Below are 8820 nucleotides of genomic sequence, written 5' to 3' on the forward strand. Positions count from 1 at the left end.
AAAAAAAAGAGAATTAAAAAAAAAAAGGAAAGAAAGAATCAAATGATAAAGGGAACGGTATAGTTATGTTCCAACAAATCTCTTTTTTTTTTTTTGTATTTTTTTTTGGAAACACAGCTAGAAGAAACGAAACAAAATAGCTACACGACTCGAACACAGCGGCACTACCCCAAGTAATAAACAAATTTGATAGTCTCGGTGCTTTTGATTTATGGACAGCTTACTGCACTCCCCGCTCGCAGCGAGTCGGCTGTCACAGCCCCTGTGCCGCAGACAGGCAGAGGGTCAGGCAGGCGTTGTTTGCCATCTGCTTTGTAAAACACTTCCTAACATTACTCAAAATTTCCTTCCTCTTTTCCATTTCTCCTCTCCATTTGTTTGCGGTCTCCTCCTCACAACACACTGCAGCACCCGCCAGATGCTCTGAATCCTGTATTTTCCAGCTAAAAGGGGATGCTAAATCATGGGTTTAAAGTTACACGTCTCATTCGGATGAAAAGAGTCGAGTTGTTTCCCAGGGAAGGCGCCCCTGGCTCCAGGCAGAAGTCAGTGGTTTGCAACCCAACCTTTGATCCTGCTCAGGGACAAAAGGCATTGCTGGTACTGGGAAGCTCTGGGAGATGGGGCTTATTTTGTACTTACAGCTGACACTTACAGAGGCACCTTGCTGCTGCCCAAGTACAAAATTGTGATTAACAATAATGTTCTGGCCGCCAGAACATCTCTGGGCATGGCATTTGTGTGTGAATCCTCTATCCTGCCAAAGCCAGGTCCTGCTACACCCTGAGAGGCTCCTGCACCCACACCCAGCATCCTGCCTGTCTGAACCTGCCTGGGGGACACAAGATTTAAAAAAAACAGAGTAGGAGGAAAACCAAAATCAGATGGAAACAGTAAAAGCTCACCTCCTGCTTTTCAGGGGCTGCTCTGCCACATAGGGTCAAAAGCAAAACACTTCTATTAAAACACAAAATTGTTTCTATGACAGACTGTGGATTTCAGAGGCCGTTATGGAATAACGAAACTCTTGGCTATTTGCTGACTTGCCTGGGAAGATTTCCATTTCTCCCCCACATCCATACACTTTGTCTCCCAGAGAAGCAAATCCCACTCCCAGCAAGTGTTGCTATCCCTCAGAGACTTGCTTCAATTTGAGCTGCACCAGTTGATCCCTCTCCACCCTGTGGTTCCTGGGCAAGTACTGCAGCATCCCTGGCACAGGACTCTGGGCTGCACCTTCCCCAATTTGCAGCCAAGATTTAACACCTCTACTTTGAGCCTACCAACATGACTTGGTTATTTTTTTTTTTCCCACAGACCTAGTGAAACTTCTCTCAGACCTGATTTCTCAATAGTGCATACAAATTGCTCTCCCTGGAAAAGGTTTTCATAGTTATTCCCTCAGACAATCCTTCTACAGCTGAAATATCCTGTAATCAAAGGTGTTGGCTCCTCACACATCTTCTCTAAGGGAGCATTTCTGCGTGTTCTGTCTCAGGAAGTGCCTTGTGTGACCTCATGTCCTCAGAATCAGCCCTGTTTAGCCCTCCTGGGAATCACAGAGTATCCGTATGATTTTCAGCTCATGCCTTAACCTCATTCTGAAATACACAAATTTGTAAAATAATAATTTAAAAGGAAAAGCAGAGTGACCATTTTGGCACCAAAATGTCCTGAGAAGGACCAAATGTGCAAAATCCACTGGTGCACAGAGTCAGCTGCCTGCAGGGTCCTGTTCCACAGCCCTGTGTGCCCTGGTCCCTCAGTAGAACCATGTCACTGGAAAGACCTTACCACATTTTCAGGGCTCCATCCCTGATAAAAGGAGTCCCTGGGACACTTGTTCCTCTCCAGCTCTCACACTAATGCTTTCCTAAATGCACAGCTCAGGGAAGCAGCCCTGCAAAGAGAACAGAACACGGAGCAGCGAAACCGCATCCCTGTCACGGGAAGGTTTCTCCACTCTTTCCTGCATCTACTTAGCACGTAGAAAGCAATAGGAAACAAGAGAACACACACATATGGAGCCCCTGTTAAACCTGAACTAAATATACCACGGGTTGCTAACAGCCTGCCTCGACTCTCTGGCACTCCAGCTGGCATGGCAGGACCCCAGCCACCGGCTTCCTTGGGTGGTTGGAAGGGTTTTCTGCAGAGCAAAGATGGGAAACCTCCAAAATCCCCCTCCGCGTGTGCTGCTGACACAGCACTGCCCTGAAATGTTGGTGCCAGCATCCAGATAGCAGAGAGGCACGGAGGAGTAGCCCTGCCTGGCAGTGTCTCCTTCTGTGATGCTCCATCTCCCTGTGTGCCTGCAGGATCCCCTTCCCAGGTGAAGAGCAGTGCTGGGACCAGCCAAGGACATCTGCGTGAGGGAGCTGCATAATACAGAGGCTGGGGAAGCACTCGCCATCAGTTGGGTGTATCTCCAGGAAGGGAGATGGGAACTCAAGGCTGGAACAGTGAGAGAGGAGGGAAGCACTCAGGAGAGGCAGGAGCAGCAGGAAGGAGACGTGAGGCTGGAGCGGGAGCGTGCAGCCGTGTAAGGGGGAAGGTGGACATATTTGTCTCAAGAGCTGAGAAATTATTAGAGGCAATTATGTGAGCAGAGTACGTGAAAAGTAATCCCAGCTGCAGGGAGCTGGGGCGGGGGGGAAAGAAATCATGATGTGATTCAAGGGGGCCCAAGAGGAAAAGCACAAGAGCGGCGATGACCTGGTTTGCAGATGGATCCATTTCTATTTCTGCTCGGATGCCGAAGCTGAGCCTCACCCAGAGCACTCGGCTCTCCGACGGCTTGCGTGACTTCTTCCCTCGCTGGTGCAAGTGTCAGGCACATGCATGTACCACACGTCATCTGGGAATCATATTTGCCTTAACAACCTGCACAAATGCAAGTGCATACAAGAACTCACTATTAACATGCACCCTCCCTCTTCCAGCAGAACTATGTTTTTCAGTCCAATTCTGTTCCCAGGTGTCAATATTTGGGACGCAGGCTGATCGTTTTATTTCTGTTTTCTCTCTTATTTTTTTTCGTCTTTGGAAATAAAAGCTAATTCATTGTGCTGATTCTGATAATTCTGAGCCGTGCACTAAATGCAGCAATCCTTAAAGAGATTTTTTCCTTTCCCCCCCCCTGCTTTGTAACTTCCCCTAAGTTACACTGTATACAGAAAAACCAACACCAGGGAAAGAAAACAAAAAGCAGCTCCTACATCAAGGCAGATCCCAGCTCCTCAGGCTTCCAGCACATCTCAACCCAGAACTAGAGCAAAAGGGCAGATTATTTAAAGCCATTGCATGTAGGCCAATTTTCACTGCAGTTCCTTTTGGCTCTGATTTTCAGGCCCCAGTGGAGTGGTGAAGTCATGAATAAATGCAAGTAAACTGAGCTTATCCACTCTTATTTTGAGCAGTGGAGTTTACTCACCTCATGCTGCTTCAGATGGAACACCAAAAGGTAAGTTTAAAGGGAAAAAAAACCAGGGGGGAGCGGGGGATAATCTACTGCTGCCCTTGCCTACCAGCTCAGTGAGTCCAGCACAGAGCAAGGGCAGGGCTGGGATGCTGCAGACCTGCAATGATTCCTGCTCTGGATATTGAACATACACAGTTATCTCCTGGTGCTGTGGAAGGACTGGAGTTGGTCCCCTGCTGTGTGATGAGCAGGAGGAGGCTCCCCATGCTCCTGCTGAGTGGGAACTCATCCAAACAGGATTTACAGGAGGTCCTACCTAAACTACTGCACACAGAAAGCTTCACTGGAGGAGAAGAAGACACCCTCGGATGATGTTCTCCATCAGAAGGCAGTGTTTGATTGAAGAGGGCTGGATTTTGACTGCAAACAACATTACAGCTTTCCAAAATGAAAAAAAACCAGAGCAAATATTTGAGAGTTTAAGAGGGTTATCACCAGTCTCAGAGCACATCACCTGGCCAGCGGTGTCCAGTGGACAACGGGACCAACAACCCAATGCTGCTCACCTGGGATTTTCCTCAGGGGCACAGGAAGCTGGAGATGCTTTCAGAGCTGGCCAACAACACCTCTGCAAAGGTTGTGTAACAAATTAAATACACTAGATACCATATACTGCTGGGACCACACTTGCCCCCTCACCTGGTTTGTACAAACTACAAGTTCCTCTGAGCTCTGCCCAAGAGTGGCAGAGCCTGTGTCTCCCACACAGACAGGAACTGAAGTCTACAGAGATAAATCCATTATGATTATCACATTAAGCTAAAAAAAAAAAAAAAAGGAGGAAAAACACCCTGCAATTTTATCTCCCTGCAAGCATCCCTTCCGCTCAGCTCTGACCATAGTGGAGCGACGGCCACACTTGTCTCCTTGTGGTCTAAACAGCAGTGAGAGCCAGTTTCCTCAAAGTTAAAAGAAAATAGTAATAATGGAGTCCCCACATTCCTGCTGTGTTTATAAAGAGATGTTTTCTTCCTGAGCTATACAGCATGGCGGGCTTAATCTGAAATTTCTTTTTAATCATAGCGGGAGTCCCAATTAACGTGTCGGGTAATCGTTCAAGTAGAACTGGAGTTTTATGGCTGCAGCAAGGCAAGGAGAGGCTCAGGATCAGGGAACCAGAGGATGGGCAGGGACCAGAAGCCCACCCAGGTGCCACTGCTGGCCTCACACCCTCCCCAAACCACAGATGGGCTGCCAGGGAACCGGGGATGCAATTTTAATAGGCAAACAGGTTCCCGAGCTCCCCAAGGATCAGGGATGTAGCAGCTCCATGAAAACCCTCATGGCGAGAGCGACCACACCGGTCGCTGTAAAGCACCGAATTGCTTTTATATGCACCTTCCCAAAGGAAAAAAACCCATCACAGTCACTCCTGCTTCAATCTGCAGGCGTGTAATCCAACACATGTGCTTCCAGCGCGCAGGCGGGGAGGGGGACCTGGCGCTGACCTACTTTCTTTTGTTGCTGGAAGTGCTGATCTCTATGCAGAATTCTGCGAGCAGGCAGAAGCTGTCATTAGGGTCTGGCTTCACCTCTGCCTTACACCGCTTCTTACATCACCACAACCACCAATTCCAGCCCAATTGCTCTCTATTTACACCAGTCCCGGTGACAGGACGCTCTGACCTCGCCCTGCCTGCAAGCACGGAAAATTGCCGTCTGTCATGCAGCGGATTTCGGCCAGACAAGGGAGTTACCTGCAGCCTTGGCTGAACGCTATACTTACCCAGAGGAGGATGCTGCAGTCAGCACACCCTGACAGCCCAGCCCAGAGCAGCACACAGGCCACCTTACTCTACATTATTTTTATTTTTCATTCACAAGGAAGCTGGGTCCCGAGTTAGGCACCGCGCTGACCTGGAATGCAAAGCTCTTAAAATTCAAATGCATACACCCCGGGTGGATCTCATTGGGAAGTGTTATGGAAAACACAGGCACACAAGCTCTTAAAACAAGCTCCTGAACACACAGGCTTCCATCTCCAGGTATAATAGGTCTGGCATGCGCGTGATCCTCCTCCAGCTCTCCCCTGATCCCACAGTATCTCCTGTTAGGATGCTGAGCCACAGCCCTGAGGTTTGGGAGTTACAGGCTCCCTGCAGTCACTGGGGCTTGTGTAAATTGGTCTTCAGAGAAAACCAACTCCATTGCCTTATGCAAAAACACTCTTTAGTAACCTACTAAAGAGCCTCCCCAGAACCTCTCTTCCCTGTGCTCCCAGGTACCTGGGTATAACACACCGCCTTGATTTTGTGGATTTGGAGATGAGAGGCTGTTACGTTAAACTCCCATCCTTTAGACCTTGTAAGGCAGTTATTTGAAACAAGTCTTCCCTTCTGCAATGGCTTAAGAACAGACCATTTTAATTGATTCGTTTGCCCATTATGGATAAGCAGAAGAACAGCCTTGCAATTGAACTTCAGACCTTGAAACGCAGAGAGACATCAGCCTGCAGTGCATTTGCAAGCCTCAGAGGCTAATTTCTACCCTTTCTGCTGTTCCACTCCCTCAGTCTGGGATTTACCTAAGCACACAGGATGCATCTCTACACCAGGCAGGGGGGAATTGCTTTACATTGACGTTCAGTCAACAGATTTTAATGATAAAACAATTTCAAATCCGCACTTTGATTAAAATCAGAGCCATGGAAAAATCATGCTAAGGTTCACCTAATGAATTTTTCTTTCCAAGACTTGAGCAGAAGCCTATCAGGGACTAAATCCAAGAGCTAAATCTGATAGTTTGATAGTTGTCTTCACCCTAACTCTTAGTGCAGGCTTAGCAGTATAAATAAATCTGGCATGGCCACCAAGCAAATAATCCCATCTATTTAGCAGCAACAGTCTACTGGGGAGAGGATAAGAGGCATTTGAAGACAAAAACAACAATCTCAAACTGTATATATATGAAATTAAAGGATGTAGGTAATTAATTGTTTGATAAGATAATAAAATCTGTGCTAAGCTAGGGCCATGAGTCAGAGAAATGAGAGATAGAAAATATGTTCATCACTCAGTCCACCTCTTTACCAACACATATTTTCTAGCATTTGTCCAGTGTAGGTTTTGTTTTGTTTTTTTAAGTCAATGAATCAACTTTTTTGATATTCAGCCCAATGCCAAACAGGAGCTATTGGCATTTGCCGAGGATGAATAAATAACTAGTAATGGTACGGTCTCGTGAGATGGGCCAGAAAAATCCTGGGAGAGGTTTCCCCAGGACAGGGCTGGCTCAATCACACTACCCTCTGCTTTCTAAAAGAGCATATATACCTACATATGTATAGCTTTATGTTGTTACACCAACCGCCAACGAGAGCCGCCCATCCTGCACCTCTCCACTGATGCGTTTTTTGCCTGCTGCTCCCATCTCCCCGAAATACCAAGTGACTTGTTTTGAGAAAACTCATTTCTCCCGGCACCCTTACCTCACTCTTAGCAACCTTCTATTTAAAGTCACAATCTGTTGCAGCAAACCAGCTTAGGAGTGTATAAACAAGCTGTTATGACCCCGCTGCAGGAAGGGGAGGAAATGGCCTATGCTTTAAAGTCAGCTGCCTTCAATAATTAGAAGCAAGTAGACAAACATGAAAGCAACGAGACTTCAATGTTCTGTTATTTAAAGGGTACACCACTGCTCGAGTCCCTCGTTACCACCCAGGTATGCAGCCCCACGCAATTAGTCAAGCAAAGAAGAGTGTCACCTGCCACAGGAGGGGGTCACAAGCTCTTTCACCATCGCTGTTACCGGAAGAAGTACGCGGGGCTTTTTATTTTAATCAGTCTTTGTTTCTTAGCATGCAACAGCAGCTGCTTCTCACATCAGAAAGCCTGAAAGGTTTTTATTAGTCCTAATGCTCCACAGAAGAATTAAGAGGTAACAGCACATATGTTCTGCTCTGCCCCAAAGAGTAGGAAAGGCAGGCAGATTAGCTCTTCTGCAGCAGCACAGCTCAGGGTGTATGACTTGCTTATACCCAGAGTCAGCTGCTGATGGAGTGAACACATCTATGCACAAAGTATTCCCTTTGCAAAGTAGCAGGCTCTGCATTATTGGCCTCAGAGGGGGAAGATAAAGGTCCCACAAAGAGCAGCAGGAATGATTCTTTTGGGCTTGTCAGTAGAGGAGACAGTCTCCTTGCAAAAGGCAAAGAGGGACTCTGCTTTATTCCATCTCCCAAATGGAAAGTGGAGAAAAAGGCAAAATCAGCACTACTATCACACCTGGGAAGCTTACAGTGCTGTGTGGTTTAAACCTGAGCGGGGCACATATCTCCCATTAGGCTGTCTTGACATTACACTCACAAATAACCCTCAAGTGCTTTTAGTGTAAAAGCCTGAAACTTGTTTGCTGAGGGACTCATTCACATCAGCATCCTGAGCAGGGAGCCGACTTCTTCAAAGCAGCTTTCTTTAGGGAAACACAACACCAAGGAGAGCAGGCACTCAGCAATTCCAGGGGAGATTAAAGGGAAAAATTAGCAAAGCTGCATCTTATGCCCATACCAATAAGAGCAGGCGCTTACCACCACTTAAATAATTAAAAAGATTTTTCACTAGTGACCAGGTTGTCACCAACTCACAGCCACCCGTGGATGCAGGCAGCAGAGTGACAGCAGGGCTCTGATCCAAGGGGATTCTGCAGTTCAAGTAAGCCCAGCACGGTGATCTGCAGGGAAGACAGGAGGAAATAGAGAGAACGAAAAAGAGAGGAAAAAAGAGAGAGGAGGAAAAGCTCCCTGCATTGCCCAGGAAGTTCTGCCTTGATTTCTTCCGGGATAGGACCCAAGGTTTGTTTAGAACGATTTTTAGCTAGACCATGTAATGCCGACTACATTAAAATGCAGAGACTTTGGGAGCAATTATCCCAAAAAATAGCATGCCAGGCAGCACAGTGCAAGTAGGCAATTAGGCTGCATGCTAAGAGGCAGGATCCAGGCATTAGCACCCAAACCGGTGCACTCGGGACACGCACTGCATTTAGTGTATTTACAACACATGACCTAATAGTAAAAGCAATAATTAGCTACTATTAATACTGATGGATGAAAATAGATGGGAAAGGAAGCTGCATCACTAAACATAAGTTATTTATACAGAGGTGGCTATACAAGCCAGGAGCGAAGATGGCACGGTGTTGCATGCTCATCCCAAGCCCCAGACATGGAAAGAGGGGACAGGATGGTCCATGGATGAAGGAGAGCCTTTGGAGACCTCTGTGGCTGTGTCACAGGCACTCCTGCTCACCAGGAGGATGGCTACTCCAGGCTGAAGCAGGTGGATTTGAATCCCACCTACATTGCCTCTCCATGTGCCGTGCTCGCACGTAACAGGCGCTTC

Source organism: Lepidothrix coronata, unplaced genomic scaffold (genome assembly GCF_001604755.1).
Source record: "Lepidothrix coronata isolate B3197 unplaced genomic scaffold, Lepidothrix_coronata-1.0 Scaffold203, whole genome shotgun sequence".
NCBI classification, from domain to species: domain Eukaryota; kingdom Metazoa; phylum Chordata; class Aves; order Passeriformes; family Pipridae; genus Lepidothrix; species Lepidothrix coronata.